This window comes from Cygnus atratus, chromosome 7 (genome assembly GCF_013377495.2).
Source record: "Cygnus atratus isolate AKBS03 ecotype Queensland, Australia chromosome 7, CAtr_DNAZoo_HiC_assembly, whole genome shotgun sequence".
NCBI lineage: Eukaryota > Metazoa > Chordata > Aves > Anseriformes > Anatidae > Cygnus > Cygnus atratus.
Window position 1 is genome coordinate 29,115,166 of NC_066368.1, and position 21,563 is coordinate 29,136,728.

The 21,563-nt window shown below is 38.8% G+C and overlaps 1 protein-coding gene across 8 annotated transcripts in view; it reads left to right on the plus strand.

Annotated features, from left to right (window-relative positions):
- The window catches only part of CCSER2 (coiled-coil serine rich protein 2), a 152,480-nt gene that overhangs the window by 56,687 nt on the left and 74,230 nt on the right, over window positions 1–21,563 (plus strand). For 5 of the 8 annotated variants that reach the window (XM_035540037.2, XM_035539983.2, XM_035539974.2 and 2 more), the window contains one exon: window positions 2,051–2,247. The exons of the other annotated variants lie outside the window; for them this stretch is intronic. The gene's annotated coding sequence lies outside the window, so the exon portion shown is untranslated. The remainder of the gene's footprint in view (window positions 1–2,050; window positions 2,248–21,563) is intronic. 8 annotated transcript variants of the gene reach the window in all.

A 21,563-nucleotide genomic window follows, 5' to 3' on the forward strand; every position in this document is an offset into this window, starting at 1 on the left:
CCTTCTCTGTGCAGAGATTCTGACCTCCCAGGTGAATTTAGTTTTTTGTATTTTAGTTGAAGCATTAAATGCAATTGTTTCTAGCAATTTTGAATCAATTTTGTTAGTTCCTGAGGCTTTTTCCACACATCATCTTACTGAGGTAATAGCCAGCTGGGCGTGAAACCAAGAAGAAAAGCATGAAGAGAAAAATGTAAGGCAATAAAGAATATCGAATGAGCACAATTATGGGAAAAAGAGATAGAAAGTCTATTCTCCACCAATCTGTAGACCTGTGAAAACTGTTTTTAAACCTGATGCTCTGTTAGTAATCTCACTGCTGTTGTCCTCTTTCTCCTACAAAACATTCCTGTGCGTGGCAGATTGAACTGGAATCAGGAGATAAATCCTCTTTAAATAAGCAGCACTTTCTAAATCGTTTCTGAGTGTGGCACGTGGGCCTTCCACAGCTCTGCTGCCCAGAAGGCACCTTTGGGAGAATAACGGGAACTATCGCACCGCGCTCCGGGATGCCAGCAGATCTGCGAGGGCTTGCCTATAGCTTTGTAGTAGCTGCCAGAATCGCATCTGTTACCTGTTGGGGTGGTGCTTGAATGCCTCCGATCTAAACCAGGTGTCAAATTCAGCAGAGTTCAGTCTGTAATGCATAAACTCCTACAGGAGCTTAAAATGTGGTGTTTAGATGGAATGCATCTGTTCGGTGCCCTTTATCTCTGTCCTTCACGAAAGACCATCAATTCTCAGCTGGAGAACAGTGCTCCTGTTTTTGTATTTGGTGTTTGGCTGTGCAGGATATCGAAGGTTCTCATGGGAATGACCTTACAAACTCCTCAGTGATAAAATTCTGCAGAAAATCACAGTGCTGCTCAATCTACATTGCAATACATGGAGCAGGGCTGTTGTAATAAACTTCTGGTTCCCTGTTTGTGTGCCGCAGTGAACTCTTGATTCTGAGCGGTGAAATAGCTGAGTTTATGCACAGCAATGCAGATGGAATTGATGCATTAGAGTTTAGCAGGTTATCATTACTTTAGAAATAGATAATGATGTATCTTCTAATTAGGAAAAATACTCAGTGGTTAGGGTGAATTAAAGGCTAGAGCTGATTTGACCCCAATCAGTACAAGTGAGGATATAGTGCTTCATCATGCAGACAGTGCTGATAGCATCAGGGTCCAAAAGCCATCTGCTCCTTCCAGTCTTTAAAAGAAATGCACTCAAGGGTGTTTCTAGGACTGTTCTCTTTCAGTCTTTGGTCTTTCATGCAAATGGGAGTGAGTTGAGATTCCTGAGTGCAATCACTTCAACTCTTATTTAAGTCACTGTAATGTTCAACTCCAGTTGAGGAAAATCTTAGCATGCTGGCAGATCTGGTGCCAGCACGATGCCTACCTACTGCCCACGGTTGGCCTGGGAGTTGGAGATTATACATTAAAATATGAAACCCATTTCCTCATCAGCCGTACCTTAGGGACATCCCTGCATTTGCAAATCTCTGTACAAAGAACTAACAAATGATCAGGTTACCTGCTGTTTTTACAGTCTCTAAGATTCTTATTTAGCTTGAAGGAAACTAAAATTGAATTTATCACATCGAATATAACATTAATAAAAGGTTTTCAAATGTATTTCACAGCACTATGACAAAATGCAATCTAGCAATTGTGAAGTAAGTATTATAAACTATGTAACAGTCAAAGAGGTGGAGGTAGTTTTAGGTACAAATCACAAGAAATTCCTTAATAAGGGATTTTGTTTTGTTTTCTATCAAAGAGAAAAGAATATTTGCAATGAAAGGACTGTTATAAAAAAGCTTTATCAGATGCCTCCCAGTGAGAGATGTCATCACTCACTAGATTTTGAGGGCACTACTTTTCATGTCTGATTTCTGTTAAGCCAGGCAGTGCAAGGAAACGGCTGTTCTTCAGCAGGATACTTCCACATGGAGAGAAGAACTCACATCTGGTATCGGCCTGTGCAGGGAGTACCTGAAATTATTTATCCTTCTCTCCTGTTTCTCATCGTCTTTGGAATTAATTTCATCCTACAGGATGTGTGAAAGATAAAGAGAAGGCAGTCTCCTGAAAGCAAGGTTTGTCACTGTTTCCGCCACTTGTACAACATGGCTGTTTTCTTCTCCCGTACACTCAACAAAGGGAATGGAGAGGTAGACAGAAATACTTTCAACATTTTGCACTGCCTTCGGTAAAGCAGAAAGATGGATGTAAGAAGCATGAACACTGAAAGGTAAGAGGACATGATGATGAATTGTCATGAATGATAAATTCACAACTTCAGTCCTATAGGGTCCTGAAAATATGAAACCAAGTATAAAAGTATTTTACAATCTTGCAATAGCTTTTGCAAGTTGAACTTAGAGAATTTAACTTGCTTTTATTGAAATGTTCAATTACCTGTGAAGGTCTTAGAGATAATCATAGCCTTTGTGTTTAAAATATTTCACTTAGGGATGAAGCCATTCATTTCTAATGGAAGTTATTCCAGGAGGGATATGTATACAAAAGCCTGACTTAAACTTACTGTACGTTATTTGATAGAGAAAACCCATTTTTCATATAAGCTGAAATATGCTTTTAAGGAATTTATGGGCTAGTCTGGAGCATTGGGAAGTTCAAAAAAATGATTGAACTTGCACATACTTAGCTCAAAAAATATTTTTGATTCTATTAGTAAAATCATAATTGTACCCAGGTAAATATAGCAGCCTAATTGCCATTTTTCCTGAACATGACAAAACAAAAAAGCCCACTAATTATTTTAGTTCTTGTCATTCTCTCAGAGTCTTGGCATCCCAAGTACTGGAAGACAAATCCCTTGAGAGAGACTGCAGGAAGTTTATTCACAGCAGCAATCTCTTGTGTAAACATATCTTCCCCCATGTGACTTGACCCGCAGAGGAAGTAAGGCACACCTATGGAAAGTGGGGCTGGTGCAGGAGGTTTGCCAGAACATGAGCACGGCTTTGAAAAGTTGCTTGGGCAGGGGGTGATTCTTACTGTGGTTGCACTGTGCAGCTTTTCATTTGTCAGTTCATGTCTTGCTTGCAATATAAGTTTGGATTGCTGAGTGTTGTGTTTGCATTGCAACTGTGCAGTGAGGGCCTGTGAACAATATAAGCTCTGTATTGCAAATAAAAGTAAAATTTCTAGTTATATTTCTCCTGAAAACTAATTAAAAAAGGTAGGTATTATCCATATTCCACTTGTGTTGGAAAATAAAAAATCAGATAAGGAAGTCTTAGTCATAAGGTCTAAATGTGGACGAGAACTTTTCAGGTAATATATCGTATGATTTATCAGAATATTAAACTTTATTTAGCTGTTACTAATCTGACTTCATGAGTTAGAAAAAGACTATCATGTTTAAATTAAATATAACAGTTTTCTAATTTGTGCCTTTTTATTTCTCATAAATCTAAAAGAAATACAAATAAATAAAAGTACAACCCATACTCCATTTATCAGCTGAAAACATCCAAAATGTGAATTGCACAGTATTTGCTTATTCTGTGCAAAAGGAACCCTTCACTGGTACAACACTTCTGTGTTCCAAAAACAGGGAAATAACCTTGGAATAAACTCTCCATATTAAAGCAGCTTTTTTTTAGTTGATAAATATTGGCAAGAAAGTCTTATAAAAATACAAGCTTTAAAATTTAATAATATATAAGAATGCATAATGTATCTAACTGCAAAGTACATTGTAAACACATTTTAGAAAGACAGATAATTCGCTTTTCGAGTTTTTCTTTCGTAGTTCTACACTATGGAACAATTTACCCTTAAAAGGATTAGCTAAAACTGAGTTTTGATTTTATGCTACTTAATTTAGCTCTTTAAAAGTTTGTATTGCTGGTGCTTACCTCTTTTTGGTAGAGAGGAGTCTCTCTTCCTCAGCCAATTATTTTTCACTCCCTTGGGCCCTTCCCTGCTTAGGCAGCTGTACAGAAATTCTTAAGAATCTGAAAACAGTTGCTAAAGTTGGATCTGGAGCCCTTCAAGGGAGCATAAATATTAAATTGAACTGGTTCTGTTTACTACAGCTGTACCCGTGGTCAAAATGCTCAAGATAAGATGTTTTGATCACAGACAAAGTTTAAAAAAGATTAAAAATAAATAATACAATAATTTGTTTGGTAACTGTTTAAATTCCATTGGATGTGGGGGACTGAAAATTGGATGGGCCATTCCCCATGGCTTCTTTACTTCAATACCTTACCCCTGGCTTCTAACACGTTGCGTTTTAATGAAATACAGTTAAAAAGTCACTGCCTGCTATGGGCTTCAAATATTAAAATAAAAATACTTCACAGTTCTGTATCTTTTCTCTGTATCTGCAAGTAAATCAGTTTTTATTTCCAAAAGACACTTTTTTTTTTTTGCTAGGTGCCTCCATTCTGGGCAACCAGTTTGGTGGACCTTGGTCTAGGGCTCCTTGGGTGCGAAGTGCATGCTGCAGTCACTTCCATTATTGCTGTGGGTGTACTGGGTGCTTCTGAAAACAAACAAACAAACCAAAACAACAACAACAACAAAAAGTGTCAGTAGTTGATAATACAGAAATGTAGAATGCTTTTGAAAATTTGCCTTTGTGGCTACTTGAGTTCATACAGCAATTTCATAGGAGAACCAGGATGCAAAATTGTGGACCCCAACTTTGCAGCCTTAACTTCAATGGACCATGGAAGCGTGGACCATTAATTTTCATGTGAAAAGAGTTTTTGTTCAGGGTGAGCAGTGCAACAGCAGTATTCAGCGTGCTGCTTGACTGCATCTTGTTAATATAGTGTAACGTTGACACAACGCCTTTTATCCAGGATCGTAATCACCATATCGCATCACTGGTGGTGTCAACTGAGTGCTTTTAATTCTGAATTCTTCTGCCTTTGCTCTGAGCTGAAGAATAAGGCTTTTAGCCTTTCCTGAACTGCTTGGATGAGGGGGCTTGACAGGAGCCTGTTCACCTTTCTGTTCTCCTCTCAGGATCATTAAGCTCAGACATGAAGTAGAGGCTAATCTTTAGTGTGCTTGGTTCTGCTAGTCCTCCCTAACAGCTACTGTGAGGGCACAGAAGCATTAATTGACTAATTTTGGGGATCATTTTACACAACATTTTGTCATCCATTTCGATCGTAAGCTCCATCTTGATGTTCCAATGGATTTGAACACATCAGAAAGAGCTTTCTTGGCAGGTAAACACATTGTGTTCATGCACAGTGCTGAATTTCTAAAATTTGGGAGGGAGGGCAGGAGCAAGACAGAAAATTTCTGTTGCTTTAGAAAACAAGAGTGATTTAACAGCTTGTCAGATGACTAGAACAGCAGAAGAGCCTGTCTTGGAGGTTTTCTGATCAGATTAAAAGGTTTCCATACTGGCAGGGAACTTTGCTAACAGAATTGAATACCACCAACTCTGTGGAAGAAGTGTTCACTCAGAGGGAATATCTGTTAAATCACAACTAATTAATTAAACAGGTCTTCAACAGCAGATGTCACTGAAGCCTTAAAATTTAAGAGAGGATTTCAGAAGGCTGAGGAACTAAATAAGCAAGCCTTGGTATTACTTTAACTGTTAACATACTATGTATGTATATTACTTCATTTACTATGAGAGTCTCATCTCTAGAAGGTCCAATAAATTGATATTCTTTATTGCACTCATTCTTGTTATTACTGTTATAATTGGCTTCATCTTCACCAAATTATGCCTATGGCAGTGGTGTTTTTTCTGTCTCCTTAAAACTGACTTATTATTAGCTCAGCTTTATCAGCAATAATATGTGTAGGAGGTATTAGGATATAGAGGATTCATATTAGCTTTCAATCTTAGCCTTCACAGCCCCTGATTAGGCTGGCCTGTCCCATGCAGCGCTCAGAAAAGAATCTGCTGTAGTAGCATTTTCAATGCACTCACTTAACGACCAGCAGCGGTGTTTTTCTGCTGAGAGATGCTCGTGACAGCCAGTGCTGTCTCCTGGTCACCAAGACACTGAGTATCAGTGAGAGACTCGGTTCAGTTGTGGGCCCTGGGGCAGCCGTATGGCTGGCTGGCCCTGCTGGGGTCTGTCTGGCTCGCCTCCCAACCCTGGTGGGGGCAGCCAGTGGCTGGGATTTTGTCAGCTCCCAGCTCACATTTCTGCGGGCTGCAGCCTTGTGTCCCCGGGTCTGGCTGCCCCACTGACCTCAATTGCTTGGGACCTAGATCTTCCCATGCTGAGACAGAGCTGCTGAGAGGGAAAAGGTGTTGACAGGGAACCCAGAAAAGGAGTGTCCAGGATAAAGATATTAGAGATTAGTCTCTGCACCGTGTTAGAGTGATATTAAGCTGCTAAGTTGTCCCACTTTCCAAGTCTTTTTCATAATGCTGCTTAAAATGGAAGTAATCTGACTACCTATGTTTGTATCAGCCCTGATTGGTACAGCGTGAGACAATGAAATAATGCATCAGCAGACTCTGATTGATTTCTCTCTGCCAGATTTTAACCTTTCCTTCTGCTCAGCCTGTTTCTTCACCCTGGATTAACATAATGCAAATGCAATTCAATTTTCTAATGAGAAATTGACCCAGGCTCTCTGCAGTAAAATAAAGTGAGTGGACAGTCACAATCAATTAGGGTCAGTATGGCTAAGTCAAAAAAATCCATATGGGTGCCGTTATAGAACATCTATGTCTGGTTATCTGTCTTAGAGGCTTGCATCTTTTGATTAGGGTGTCAGACACAGGGTAGGGTTATCCACGCTGAAGCTTGCGTGGCAGACGGTTAGGAGAATGAATCTATGAGCTTTCATTTCACACCCTGTTGAGATGATTTTCATTAGAGAAATTAGATGATGGTACAAATGTCACATGCTTTATTGCTAAGGCGTGTGATGTGAAAAAAGCTGATTTTTTCCCACTGTTTGTATTAAGCTGCTGAAAAGAAATCAGTGAAGTTTCCCAAGCTCTTCTGTATAATTTGCTAATCCAAAACGTCTGAAAGCAGTATGATTCACAACGGTTGTTTAGGATGTCTAAAAATATCCAGAAGCAAGGTCAGACAAGAACCTTACATTAAGTCCTAACCATAAGGTGTAAGAATCACAGGCTGTCCAATGCAATAGCGATTGAAGTCTGGCCCAAGAGGTATACCCTTCATTAGGTGGTGTGAAGAGAAAAGAAATTCAGGGAGGTGTACACCTCCCCTTCCTCCACGTGAGCATGGGTGGATGTGGCAGAAACGCTCCCACATCTGGTAAGCTGTTTGCCGTCTTGTGGTTGAGCAGGTCTTTGCTTTCCTCTCCCTCTTCTCACCACCTCGCAGGGCAGGGTTGGCTCTGTCCTTGCCAAAAATTGCAGACACGGTGCCTGCTTTCCAATGCAATGTAGGGAGAGCAGAGCTATGCTTGGCTAACATAGATGAATAATGAATAACATGCTGAAGATGCTCGGACTCAATCCCTATAACCTTTGTAAATCATTGAAAGACTTGGTAATACTCCTGGTTTATAACAGAAATTTACAGAAGGACACTCTTTATCATTCATCTTAGAAATTTTAGAGCTGCTCAGCTTTGAGAGAGAAAATCTCACCGCGTTGACCTAACAAGATTTTTCTGGCACTCATATGCAGGCTGTATTTTGTACCTTTGGCTTTGGCTAAATGTTTCCAAATAATGAAAACTGCAGCTACGATTGCCTGTTGTTAGTAAACAATCACAGGTCCAGGAGACTTCTAATGCATAGCTGTGCTCTCCAGGACCCACTGGGAACAGCCTTAGATGGAGTGCATACAAACAAACAAAAGATATTTAGGATTATACTGTAATATTAAGCCACAGGCCCTACAAGACGTTGAATATTCTGACCATCTCAATTTGTAGCTGTGTTTAATTGCTTCAGCTTTAAATTCTCCCAAAGGAAGGATGTATTCTTAGGCACAGAAATAAATGGGATGGTATACAGATGCTGACAAACTACATGCATCTGTGGAGTAAAATACAACTCGCATAAAGAAGTCGGAGTGAATAAAGAGCCCATGGATCACAGTGACAATAGAATTACCGAGAGGAATGAGGACACATCACAGACTATACTGTAGTCATTGAATAGGACAGCAATAAAAAAACCACGATGCTATTTGAGTACAGTACATGATGATATAGCTAAAGAATGGAGCACAATATATGTTCCCCTATGACGGGAGTCATATGTTTGGGTTTTCCTGAATAATGAGTACACAGCCATTTCACTACAGCATTTCTCAGACCTGGTTTCATGTGCATTGGGTATTAACTGGCAGTAACTGTGGTAGCTACTGAGGAAGGAGCATCTGCATATTCTCTTGCCTTGCTGCTGTTATTCTGCATCTCAAGCAAAAGGCAATTTCAAGAAATTGTTGATGTTTTTCAAATAAACAAAAGTATGAAAGACATCACATATATTAAAATATACGTTGATATACAGTGCATTTCAGAACAGATCTGGGTGCTGTTTTGTCCAGCTGTGACTGGGCTATAAAGAAGGATTGTACCAAATCGCTAATAGGCCAAGAACAGAAGCTGTAGCAGCCAGGGCAGCCAACAGCATCTTTTATGTTTGTTTTGAGACACGCCACAGTTCCCAGCACTGCAGAATGCTTCTCCAAAGCAAGGCTGCTTTGCCTGTCCTAAATTTAATCTAGTGGAAGAAATCTTTTAGATTATTGCTGTGTCCTTTACTGACCCTCAGCTCTTACCAGCAGGTCTTGGTGCCAATATCTTAATTTTTCATTTTATGCTGCTTGCTTTAACAATGTGTTCTTTGGCAGTCAGCCATGTCTACAGCACTCTACTATTAAAATGCCTGCTCTCTACTGCAGCTGTCCATTTGCTTTATGGACTGATCAGCCAGTAGAGTGTAATTTAAGAGAACAGGAATAAGTCATAGTTGAGGGCACAAAGTATCAGCAGGTTTGCTGTATGCAGGTCTGTCCTTCAGAGATTTTTGAACATGACTTGTCATACTACATGTTTATTTTTTAATTAGTGCATTACATGGAGAGGAAGAATGACTTGTCACGCTGCACGCAGAGGATGAATAAAATAGTGCTGCCCTTGTGGAAATACTCTTGGTACCGAGAGCACTCAGGAGTGACACAGCTGTCAAAGTGAACACAGCACATAGTACTTTCCTTACTTAAATGTTATTACAGGTCTAGAGGGCAGGATAATTTGAATTGGTAATGGCATTAGCTTTCCCGTTTAAATAGAGCACAAAGATGATCGGTTCTTAGGATACACTCGCCTACTAGATTTTCTCTTGTAATTACTGTGGTCTTATTGGGCCAAACCAAGCTGTAAACTGGGTATTTAGGTGAGAGGCATTTTACAAAATGTCCTATTTGCCTATCACAATGGATGCTAAGCGAAACAATGGAGAGAGTGGCTTACTGAACTAATGAAAACAAAAACATTGACTGATACAACCCAAGGACTGGCTTGACATCATGTCTGGTAAACAAGGGAAGAATGGAACCAGAAATTAATGGATCATAATTGATGTGTCAGGAATTAGAGCCAACTAGCAGACGGGGTGCCAGAGGGATGACTCTGCTCCACATCTTTTCTGAAGTCATTAAAAAGTGTGGGAAGTGGCTGTGGAGAAGAGCTGGGAGGGTGGAAGGAATTTTTCTGTCATGTTTGCCATCCTTAGTATCCCTGGGATTTAGAGAAGTCCACCTGCTTCCCCCCCACACCCTTCTCATAACTGCATCGTTTCTGGGCCTGATCCAGGGACATGCACTGATTAGAAAAGCCAGAGATAAGGAATATCGAGACAGCCATCTTGACCAGCAAACAAAACCTGAGAGGACTTCTCTGTTTTCCTTCTCTGCTTTATTTTTCTCCTCTCATCTTTTACTTAAAAAAAAAAAAAGCATTTGCTTTAGCAAGACATGACTTGCTCTGTCTCAATATCCCCCTAAGCTGATGGCCTGTAAAGCAGTTAAAAGCAATGACTGAAATGGCTCAGCAGTGGGGTACATTTGCCAAGTCTCAGAGTAGCCAATGTGAATGAGTGCTTGAATTCCTCCCTCCAAGAGTAAATTGGCAAGATATATAAATAAATATATATGATATATATTTGTGTATATAAATAGATGTAAAAAATGAAGGCAGGAGAATGAATGACAAAAATAAGCAAAACAAGAAGAATACGGATCTAGTTTATCTACTTAAATTTAGGTAGTAACAGGAAAGCATCAGACCTGTAATAATGATATTTTTTTTCCCACAATAAGAAAAAAAGACAGAAGATCTTAAGTATATTCTCACTCTCCCTCTTCCCCCAGTTTATTTGTAAGCTGGCAAATACACTATTTACTACACTAATCAAAATATAGCCTCCTGCTGTTGCCTACATTTTGATATGGAAATGCATTCTGACTTGTATGTATCATTTTACAGAACTCAGTCTTGCAGACCAAATATAAAAAACACTCTTACTAATCAGTTTCTATTCTTTCTGTTTACTATACACATTGATGAACTTTTAGTGTTAACTTTATTCCCTGCTGGCAGTGACAAAAGACCATCTAATATAGCACTTGAAACATATTATTAGCTTTTGACTGAGTACATTTTATAAGAAATTACATGCTCTAAAAAGAGATAATGGATAATAAGATATATATCTCAAAGGAGTAGTAAAGGGAATATAGTGAGATTCAATTCACAGTCATCAACTGGGTCACATCTCAGCGAAAAGATGGATTATTTCTGACAGGCATTATGGTCCGATGACTATTAAAAGAGCAACAGAGTAAATTTGATGGTCATAGTCCAGTCCTCAGTGGTCAAACTTCCAATGAAAGCTGGTATTCCCAGCGGGTATTAATATTTCTGTCTTGTGACCATGTGCTCTTTATTCTATAAAGCAGAATATTAGTAGTTTTGGTTAAAAGGCCATAGACTAATTAGACATATCTTCTCCCCTGAAGAAGATCTCTTAGCTTAGAGAAGACAAATTGGCAAGGCAATAATTTTCCTTGCAGGTGTTTCTAAATCGTGTAAAAATGAAGGATTTTGGTTTTCAGGTTTCTTAATCTGATACCTTTATCATGATAGCTTTCTAAATTTGTAAAAGGCCCAAATCATCCGCCACTGAATTATAAGTCATGGAAAGATCTGAAAGTATCTATCCATGTATTTGTATTCTGTTTGTTTGCCTTTTTTTTTTTTAACTTTATTTTTTTTCAGGTTAACTTTTATTGTTAGAGTTGGTGTTTGTCATCAGCTGTAGACACCTTTAGTGAATCTTGGTGCCTGGAAACTGCTCTCAACGTACTTTTGTGTAACAATTTGGGGAAGAAAGCAGGCAGCTGAGTAGTTTTTATGATCTTTATAGTACTAAGAGATTAGCTACTTTTTTTTTTTTCAATAAAGACCCATCCCATGTCACAGACTAAACCAAAGTATTAATTCCATAATTATTTCAAAAAGGCAACATTATATCCCTAACACTATGTATTTTATGAAGGAAAATGGACCACTGTAGCAAGTGATGCTTCTGCAGGACCTTGTAGAGGAATGCAAGCCTACTTTGATGAAGCTCTCTTTGCAGCTATTTTCTCTGCTTGAAAGTAAAACAAAACTACTTATGAATTGTGTTAGAAACCATCCTACTAAGGGTGATGCTATAGGCAAGGTCTTCCAGGGATGGGGAGGAGGAAGCATGGCATCCATCAGGTTTGGGAAGAAAATCTTAGCGTCCATTTGAGAAAGAGGCATTATGCTGTAGTTTATAGTTTGTACTTGGTTTTGAAACAGTTATGCCATGTAAAGTTAACTTGATATATTTTAAAAACAAAGGTAATGGCTTACGATGAAGCCATAAATACATAAGGCATTTCTTCTAAATGACATACGTTCATTTTAGCATTGAACTTGTACTTACAATTGTATTTTTACTTACTGACAAGACATAAAAATGTGAAAAACACATAGGAAGCAGATTTTAAGGACAGTTGGACAACATTAGAAAGAGGAACATGTTTGTAAAAGAAAACACAATATTTTAAGTGTGTACCAAAGCACACATAATGCTACAGTAGAACTATCCGTGTAAATTACTTAGTAGATTATTCTTAGAAAATTAGCTAATTGTAGTATGAATACACATGGCTAACTAAATGTGCACCTGTGTTGGAACATTTCTCTCCTCTGTGCTAGCACAGAAATAAAAAAAATTAAAAAGTCGTATAAAGTGCATAAACAGACATATGATCGTTGACACTATTAAGACCAAGAAGCCCAGATTCTGCAAGAACAGTTCCATGGGTAGAGCTGCATATCTGTGTAGCACTTAAATAACATCACTACATATATGCAGACACCAGATCAGCCAAGGTAAAGCTCAGCTGGTGTTAGTGGCATTTGCTGTTTGGCCAATGGCTTTTCTTTGCAGGATTATGGCATTGTGCAGCAGCTCTTAAGAAACTGTTACAAAACCAACATGATATCAAAAGAACGTATTTCAGTTCTACTATCACTTACATTTGATGAAGAATATAATTTCCCACAAAATATTTTTCAAGGTGAAGGGAAATAACTTGTAAATGGTGTTGAGTATATTGCCCATGCATTGAATTTCAGGAGCAACATAAGAAAAATTTCAGGCCATTCAAAAAACTATGATGGTCGCATCAGGTGTCAGTCTTCATTTTGCTCATCCAGTAAAGAAAGAGATACTACTGACTCTGTAGCCTGTTTTTCTTGAAGCTATCTAACAGTAGGTAATGGAAACAACAGACATTGAATGCTAGTAAAGCAATTTGAGTTTTGCAAAGCAATAAGGCACTTATGTGAGGAAGAGAATCTAACTCATAATTCATCTTTTATACCTGTATTACTATTAAATGTGTAGTATGTCTTGGTGATATACACTGTTGGGGCTGCAGGCAAAATGATAATGTCTCCCAATATCCCTTTAACCAAAATCTTAATGTTTAAAATTTATTTATGGAACCGCATTCATTTAAGCAATAATTCTGTAGATTCACTGTGCTTAAGTCAAAAGCTTCTGAGGATGGTAAATGTCTGCAGATCCATCTTGAACTTACAGCAAATATGTGTATAGAATGCATTCAATTAAATTGTATTTCACATACAGATTTCCCCAAGCTGATACTGAAATCTACAGCGTGCACCTGGAGGAGGAGTAGCCCAGAGCTAGGAGTATCACAGAACTGCAGATCCTTGCTTAAGCTTTTTTTAGAAAGCCAGTAACCTTGGGCACTAATGTATTAAAATTGCCAGCTAAGTTCTGCTTTTAAAATGATAATAGACTTCCGTGACTCATGAAATGGCACAGAAGACTGTACTAGCACCTGTTTCTTCAGTGACTAACAGACTAGGAGATTTACATGTAGCCATAAGCACTGAAGTAGAAAATAGATCAGAGGGCTATTGTGCTTCTATCTGATACATACATTTTAATTCATTCACTGAATATGCAAACTATACGTTTAGCTAAGTGCTTGTACGTGGCCTCAGGTGTAAGATTCTAGAGCTTGCAATTGTGTCTCCCCAGTGATGCTCTGCTGTATCCATCTAGGCAGAGGATGCCCCTGCATTAGCATAAGGAATTAAAAGCGATGTGAAGCAAGTGCAAACTAGGGACCTCCACCACTTCAGGGGAAAACAGCAGGCCTATTTCTTCTACTTCTGTCTTCGATATTTTGTGAGCCCTGATCTTTTATCATCAAAATTGCCTTCTCTTTCTGGTCTGAAAACCCTTTTTCTGTCTCAAGTTTTTTTTTTTTTGCTTGTTTTTGTTTTGTTTTTCCTTTTTTCTGATGTCTAATTCCCCTCTGTTTTCTCCCACCTTTGGACCACGCTAGGTCATCTACATCCAGATAAATACTGTTTAGTATTCTTATCTTCAATCTGGACAAATAAGGCTTAATATTCTTATCTGCAGCCCTTTCTACGCTCTTGCTACTTTCCACAAAATCAAAAGACTGCCAGGACGCCTGGGCTATAACAGAAGTACAGCCCCAGGGAAAACTGAGGTTCATTTCTGTTAGCTAGAGTCTGCACTACTGCTTGTGATTTGGATGCATCAGCAGCACATGCTACTGTTTTCTTCGTATTGAAATGTGGCCCTTTAAATGCACAGTATCGCACTACCACTGCCAGGATGAAGGGTGCATTTATTTATTTAGGTTATTAGAACTGTAAAGAATTCTATCCTAAAGAAAATTAACATTAAAACTTTTTCCCCCATCTACTTTCTGTCATTAAGTACTTTGGAATCAGTAAGAGAATTTCAGTTGCTGAATTTCCACATTAATGAGGGTTGTCATCTTTGAAAATTTTCACAAGAGGTAATAAGAAGGTATCTCTTTTAAATGAAAATGCCCCCAAATCTCTTTTCCCTCTGGATACCACCGTATGTCTTGAGTTAATTATCATTAGAAATTCTGCCTCTGAAATGAGAACTTATTTAAGTGCTTTCTGATGAACGTGAAGGAAATGATATTCCATGCAATGGTGTGTAACACTATCTCATTTACACAGCAGCTGAATCTGGAGTCTTAGGAGGAATTTAATACTATAAACATACATCGATGCCTGCCACTGCAGGCACTGGAAGAACCACACTCCAGGTGGTCCCGTTTTCACTTTGAGGAGAATATTCACCTTTCACCAAGCTCCTCCTTTACATGTAGGTACTGTGTTCAAACCCAGCAGCTCTCCTTATATTACTGATTGAATTATACAACATTTGACCTCAATTTTTTTTTCAGTATATACAGTCACGTTGCCAGAGTATCATAATGTTCTTGAAGAAGGATTGCAGTGGATTATAAAAATGTAGCATAAAAATAAAATCAGATGTCTAAAAAATGCTTGCAATCAAATGCCCAGTTCAAAGTGATATTAAAAGATGGAGGAAAGCCAGGCATTCCATAAAAGCTTATCCACCTCTCTGTGCATTCTTTGTAGGTTTATTACTTTCTAAGTGCTTATTTACTAATACTTTCATTATGTGCATCACTGCGGTCTGAGTTAGATCTGCACTTTAGCTGCATTCTCAGTGGAGGTTTCCTTTCACTTGTTTGTATTGTCTTCTTTTTCTGCATCTCTGAGAATTGCATGCATCTCAGTCATGCCTGTTTTTAATCACCACCATTTAGGTGAATATCCCCCAATGTTTCTTAGTTTACTCATTGTTATTATTGTTACAGCTTTCTTACATTAAATGTATTGGATTTTATGTTCTTTCTCCACACCGCTTTGGTAGGGCATAGAGTTTCATGATGGGTGTTACGTGGTTTGGTCATAAACTCACTGATCTGAAGTGAGGAACTGTGGATTCCAGCCTTGCCTTCGCCACCAGCTTGCCAGTTTGACCCTGGCACCTTCTGTACCTCAGTTTATTTGAAATGAATTAGAAATAGCCTTACCTCTGCTGAAACGTATTCTGAGGATACGCTCATATTTGCAGAGCACCAGGAGTTCCCTGATTACAAAGAATCTAGAGGGCAAAGTGTTTTTCATAGCTATCTTTATAGTGAGACAGGAAGAGCAGCAGGTTTACTCACAATTCTGCATGTAAGTTTTGGTCTGCCAGCATTTTCTAATTGATTTTTCACAATGTGGATTGAAGACATATTTTTAGCCATTAAAATGCCAGTCATGCTGCTTAGAATCTGTCCTTGAGCCTTGTGACAACCATCTGAACCATATCCACTATTATTTATTGCATGCATTTCTAAAATAGTTCATTCTCTTTCCAGCTTGCTGCTATCTACAGTTAGTAATTATTAACTGAAAAACACCTTCAGCATCTCCTGGTTAGAAAAACCTTAGCAAGCAAAACCTTGCTAAGTCTCTTACTGGATACATCAGCATTGAATCTCTGGTGCCAGTATTTCTGTCAGAATCTCTCAGGATGATGCCTTCAGAAGTCCATGAATCAAGGGCAGGCACCAGCTTATAAGAATAAAATTTCTCCTATTTTGCCTTTGCGAGAATCCAGCTTTCTTACTTGCCAGGAAAGCAATCCCTTAGCACTCACTGCAACTGAATGATGTTTGACTTTGACAGAAGTTTCCAGAAAGATCCAGCGGTAAGGAAGGACCTTGGGCAGAGTGACAGCTTATCCTCCAGCTGATGTTGAGGCGGGCCAACCAACCCCACCTGGAGGAGCGATCGGTATCAACCTGTATAAATTATACCTCCAATAGCCCAGGGTTGCCATGGAGGAATCATCCAACTATCCACTCACATTGTCCAGATGATTCCCAATGCCTAGAACAACTTTTTTAATACACACACACACATACCAAGGTACATGTAAAAGTAACATTTTATATAAATATATTTGTATTTATACACATATTTATGCATGTATAAGCATAATTTTCCTGAGTAACTAGAGCTAACAAAATAAAGAAAAGGGGGGAGGGAGTAAGTATGAAAGAGAAGAAAAATCCTTCTAAGATACAAAACATTTTCTGATATAATATTTCACAATTTTTTCAAGTGACTATGATTTTGAGAAAACAGTGTTACTGTACTTAATGTTCTAGTGGAGCTCTGAGACATTCAGTTAATTATTGAGCTATACTGGTTAAGTTGGTCACATAAATTCAGATAAGGTCAGCTCTTTTTTTGGTGCACATGTTACTGCCATGTGCACAAAGAGAGGAAAAGCAATTGCATCTTTTAATCTGCATCTTTGAGCTCTTTGTTTTTCATTGCCATTTAATACTGAAAATGTAATCTAATCACTGAAAAATGGAATTTCAACTTTCATTTTTTATCTTTGGATGCTTTCACATGTTCAGACAAGAAAGATTAGGGTCAACTATATACAGGGAATAAAACTGTTTCTGAAGCCCTGAACTGTATTTTGAAAGTGATGTTTGGCATTGGAGCAGTCAGCTTTGTTGTTGTTGTTGTTGTTGTTGTTTTCATCTCAAATTTAATTGAAACTAATTTGCATATAAAAATTTAATATCATTGAAGAAGTATTCTTGGAAAGAATATCACTTTGAGTTAATTCCTTTCTGCAGTCTGCTTCAGCTATGAATCAAGTTTCAGAAAATGTGCAATTCCTCTTAAAAGGATCCTCTATGGCATGAGATAAATGAGAATGAATTAACCTCAATACTTTCAGTTATTATATATTTTCTCATGCAGTTGCCTAGTCAGTGGGAATTTTCCCTATGAAGGGAAGGTGGGATTAATCTGCAAGTCTGTCTATCCTAGGTTTCTTGTAATGTCTCACCATATTTCAGAATACCTGCCATTGGGAAAAATAATATTTAAGGAAACAAAATTATTGTCTCATAAAGATAATATTGGACACTCCTTAATCATTCTAAAGCAGAATATCATGTATTACAATGAAACATGAGGAAGTAATGCAAGGCTCTTAATTTAAGAGCTTGATGGGACATCGTATAATCAAGCTGTTTTTAGGACTGGTAAAATTATTGGCAATCCTAGTGGAGAGGATGACTAGAATCAAACTGGTGTGTTTCTCTTAGCTGTCTTGTCACTTCAAGGTAGGGATTAATCAGTGGGAGTATAAATGAGCAACTCTGTTACAAATTTTGCATTTATTTTTGTGCTAACAGCATGTACAAATGTGGTCACCGCACCAACAGGTATCTTTTGTCATTTCTAACCAATTTTTGAATGAGGCTCAAAAGGATCAGGTTCTTTGCTTCTGACTGCTGAGTGATGCTGACAATCTCTCCTTGTGGATGAATGTTAAGATGAATGCTGTCAAATGAAAACAAATACATACATGTGATGTGCTTATGTATGTATTCTTTTGCTATTTGCTTTATGTTTTATTTCTTACTATGCATAGCTGTATTGCTTTGTTATCCACGGCATTGTAGGCTGATTATAAGTAGATTATTACTTCTGCATATCACAGCATTAAAGACAATAATGATATTGTAAAATGGAGGACACTACCTATACAAACAAAAAGACTGCATTTCATCTTTATTAAACTCTTTTTTTTTCCTTTTCTTTTCTTTTTTTTTTTTTTTTTTAAGGATTGTGCTATTTAAACTGTTAGTAAATAGCAAAATTTACCACATCAATCAGCTTAGGATAAGCATTCATTTAGAACAGGATCTTTTACAACGATGTTTACATAAAGATAAGCTGTACGATGCCAAATATATTTAAATGTTTTTACTGAGTCTACAGAGATTTCATTGAATTCCAGTCAACTTTTCACATTATGTTAAATTTGGAGGGAGTTATTAGAAACATAAGTCTAAGTTATTTTTTCTACTGCGTCACTGGATGGTGTCTTCATACGTTGGATTTAAAAAAAATCCCAAACACACTAGATAAATTTCCATAACACTGTCACTAGCGGAAAGGTATTTTTTGAGTACTGGGATTATCAGTCAACATTTTAGTTACAAAATATGGGAAAAAATGTTTATCCAGCCTGATTTAGAATCATTTTTATTTATACAAAAGAATATAATTTCCATACGTATAACTCAGGCTGAAATAACAGCTTTTACTTATGTTTCAGAATCCTGAAGCTTCCTACTGACTCAATGGAAATGTTAGACATTTATATTCTTTGGGGCTTTCGGCATATGTGAATACAAGCTAAGTTGGAATAAAAAATAAACTGTATCAGATGTAAATGAAATATATACTAATTTGTTTTAACAGATACTGAGGGTACATATTTAAAAATAAATGAAATACAGCATATTTGGATTTTAGACATGTACAATATGATTTTAATTGCTGTCTAGAAATGCTTTTGCATGTTTGTGAAGGTGACATACTGTAGAAATATGGCCACTGAAGACGTGCAGAAAAAAATGGCAGTATTTTACAACGTAGTTTCAAATAGATTGTTTAAGTAGTTTAACTAGACTGCTTAAGTAGTTCAACTAGTCTCTTAGACCTAAGCAGGTCTATGTTATTTACACTAACTGCATTATGGGTGTTTAACCCTTAGAAGAACAGTCAGGAATAGTCAGCATGGATTCACAAAGGGGAAAATATGCTTGACCAATTTGATAGCCTTCTATGATGAGATGACTAGCTGGGTAGATGAGGCGAGAGCAGTGGATGTGGTCTACCTTGACTTCAGCAAGGCTTTTGACGCTGTCTCCCATAACATCCTCATAGACAAGCTCAGGAAATGCAGCCTAGATGAGTGGACAGTGAAGTGGATTGACAGTTGGCTTGACAACAGAGCTTAGAGAGTTGTGCTTAGTGGTGCAGAGCCTAGTTGGAGGCCTGTAGCTAGCGGTGTCCCCCAGGGGTCAGTAGTGGGTCCAGTCTTGTTCAACTTATTCATCAACAACCTGGACAATGGAACGGAGAGCACCCTCAGCAAGTTTGCTGATGACAGAAAGCTCGGAGGGGTGGCTGACACCCCAGAGGGCTGTGCTGCCGTTCAGAGGGACCTCAACAGGCTGCAGGGTTGGGCTGAGAGGAACCTCATGAAGTTCAACAAAGGCAAGTGCAGGGTCCTGCACCTAGGGAGGAATAACCCCAAGCACCAGTACAGGCTGGGTGCTGACCTGCTGGAGGGCAGCTCTGCAGAGAGGGACTTGTGAGTCCTGGAGGACAGCAGGCTGGCCATGAGTCAGCAGTGTGCCCTTGTGGCCAAGAAGGCCAAAGGTACCCTGGGCTGCATTCAGAAGAGCGTTGCCAGCAGGTCAAGGGAGGTGATCCTGCCCCTCTGCTCAGCTCTGGTGAAGCCACACCTGGAGTATTGTGTCCACTTCTGGGCTCCCTAGTACAAGAGGGACATGGAGCTACTGGAGCGAGTCCAGAGGAGGCCTATGGAGATGATGAGAGGACTGGAGCATCTGTCGTATGAGGACAGGCTGAGAGAGCTGGGCCTGTTTAGCCTGGAAGAGAGGAGACTGAGGGGAGACCTCATCAATGTGTATAAATATCTGAGGGGAGGGTGTTGAGGGGATGGAGTCGGTCTCTTTTCAGTTGTGCCCAGTGACAGAACGAGAGGCAAGGGACACAAACTGAAGCACAGGAAGTTCCAGCTCAATATAACGGGGCACTTCTTTACTGTGAGGGTGACAGAGCACTGGAACAGGTTGCCCAGAGAGGTTGTCGAGTCTCCTTCTCTGGAGATATTCAAAACCCGCCTGGATGCCATCTTGTGCAGTGTGCTCTAGGTGATCCTGCTTGCCAGGGGGGTTTGGACTCAATGACCTTCAGAGGTCCCTTCCAAACTCAGCCATTCTGCAATTCTGTATGATTCTATAATACTTCCTTTTTTGAAGTTATTATTCAAAAAAAGCTATGAATTTTGTGGAAAGACTGCATCTTATGATTGAGGCTATATAGGCATTGTGGCAATTTGTTGAATGTTTAAACAGATAGCAGAACTCTCAACTCTGCCCTAAAATATCTCTAGGCTGTTTTCTTCTTTTTTATATATAGTTTTCTTTTAGAATTTGGCTTCATAATCATTTTCAAATAAAAAAAGTATAAGCTATAGATAAAAAGGTGGTTGTCCCACCACTTCTAGGTCAGTACATGAAGCTTATGTGCCTCCCTTGTGTTGCTACAAGTGTTCCTAGTCTTCTGCTCTAGTAGAAAAGTGTGATGACAGGATATCATTTGTTCCTTGATCTGTTTTATTATGCCCATTTGTGTGCTGGCCCAAGAGCTACACCTTTGAAGCTCCACAATCATTTTATGAGCTTATATTTAAAGTATTTGGGTTGAAGAAATACCTGCCACTGAGAAATACCGTGCCTGAGAAAGGGGAATATAACTGAGAAGTGGGGAATATAAGAAGGCCTCAGTGAGCCTATAATATAATTTCTCTTAATTTTGGGAAGGAAATGGAGAAGTTGGAGGAAATTTCAGTGGGAACAGTAAAGTTGTTCTGTTGAACAAAGTAGAGAAAAGTCAAATCTGTGCTAATGCTGTTGAGGTTTACATTAATACTCAGAAGCTGAGAATGACCAAAAGAAAGGATGACTGTGTGGTTAAAGCAAGGACGCCTGACTCAGGAAAGCTGAGCTCATTTCCTGGCTTTGCTATCTCTTTAGCTTTGTGCAAGAGATTTAATCTCTACTTTTTTTTTTTTTTTCCTTCCTGTACCACAGGGGAGTAATTATACTTCAAATTGTTCTAAGAATAAATGCATTAACGTGACTGGTAGATTGAAGTACAGGCAAAAAGACATGGAAAAGCTTCAGTTGTTGTTCCTTATTTTAAAAGAAGGCCTTTGTGCTCCTACAAACGTGTAGGAGTTTCACAGCCCGTGTCTAGAAAGGTAAGCAGGCACTCGAGGCACTAACATGCACAGCCCAGGCAGCGCACCCGGTCAGGAGGCCGTGTCAAGTGATGCTTATCAATCACTGGGCGTTTATTTCTCCTCCACACGAACACAGCTTGAGGCTACCGCACAGCTTTCTTCCTCTGAGGGGCCTGACGCAGCAGGCATGGAAGAACTGAGAAATAATTCCACGTTTCAGTCAGAGCTGAAAAATGGAACGCCTGAAGCTGAACCAAAGGAATGGGGGTGCCGAACAGCCAGGAG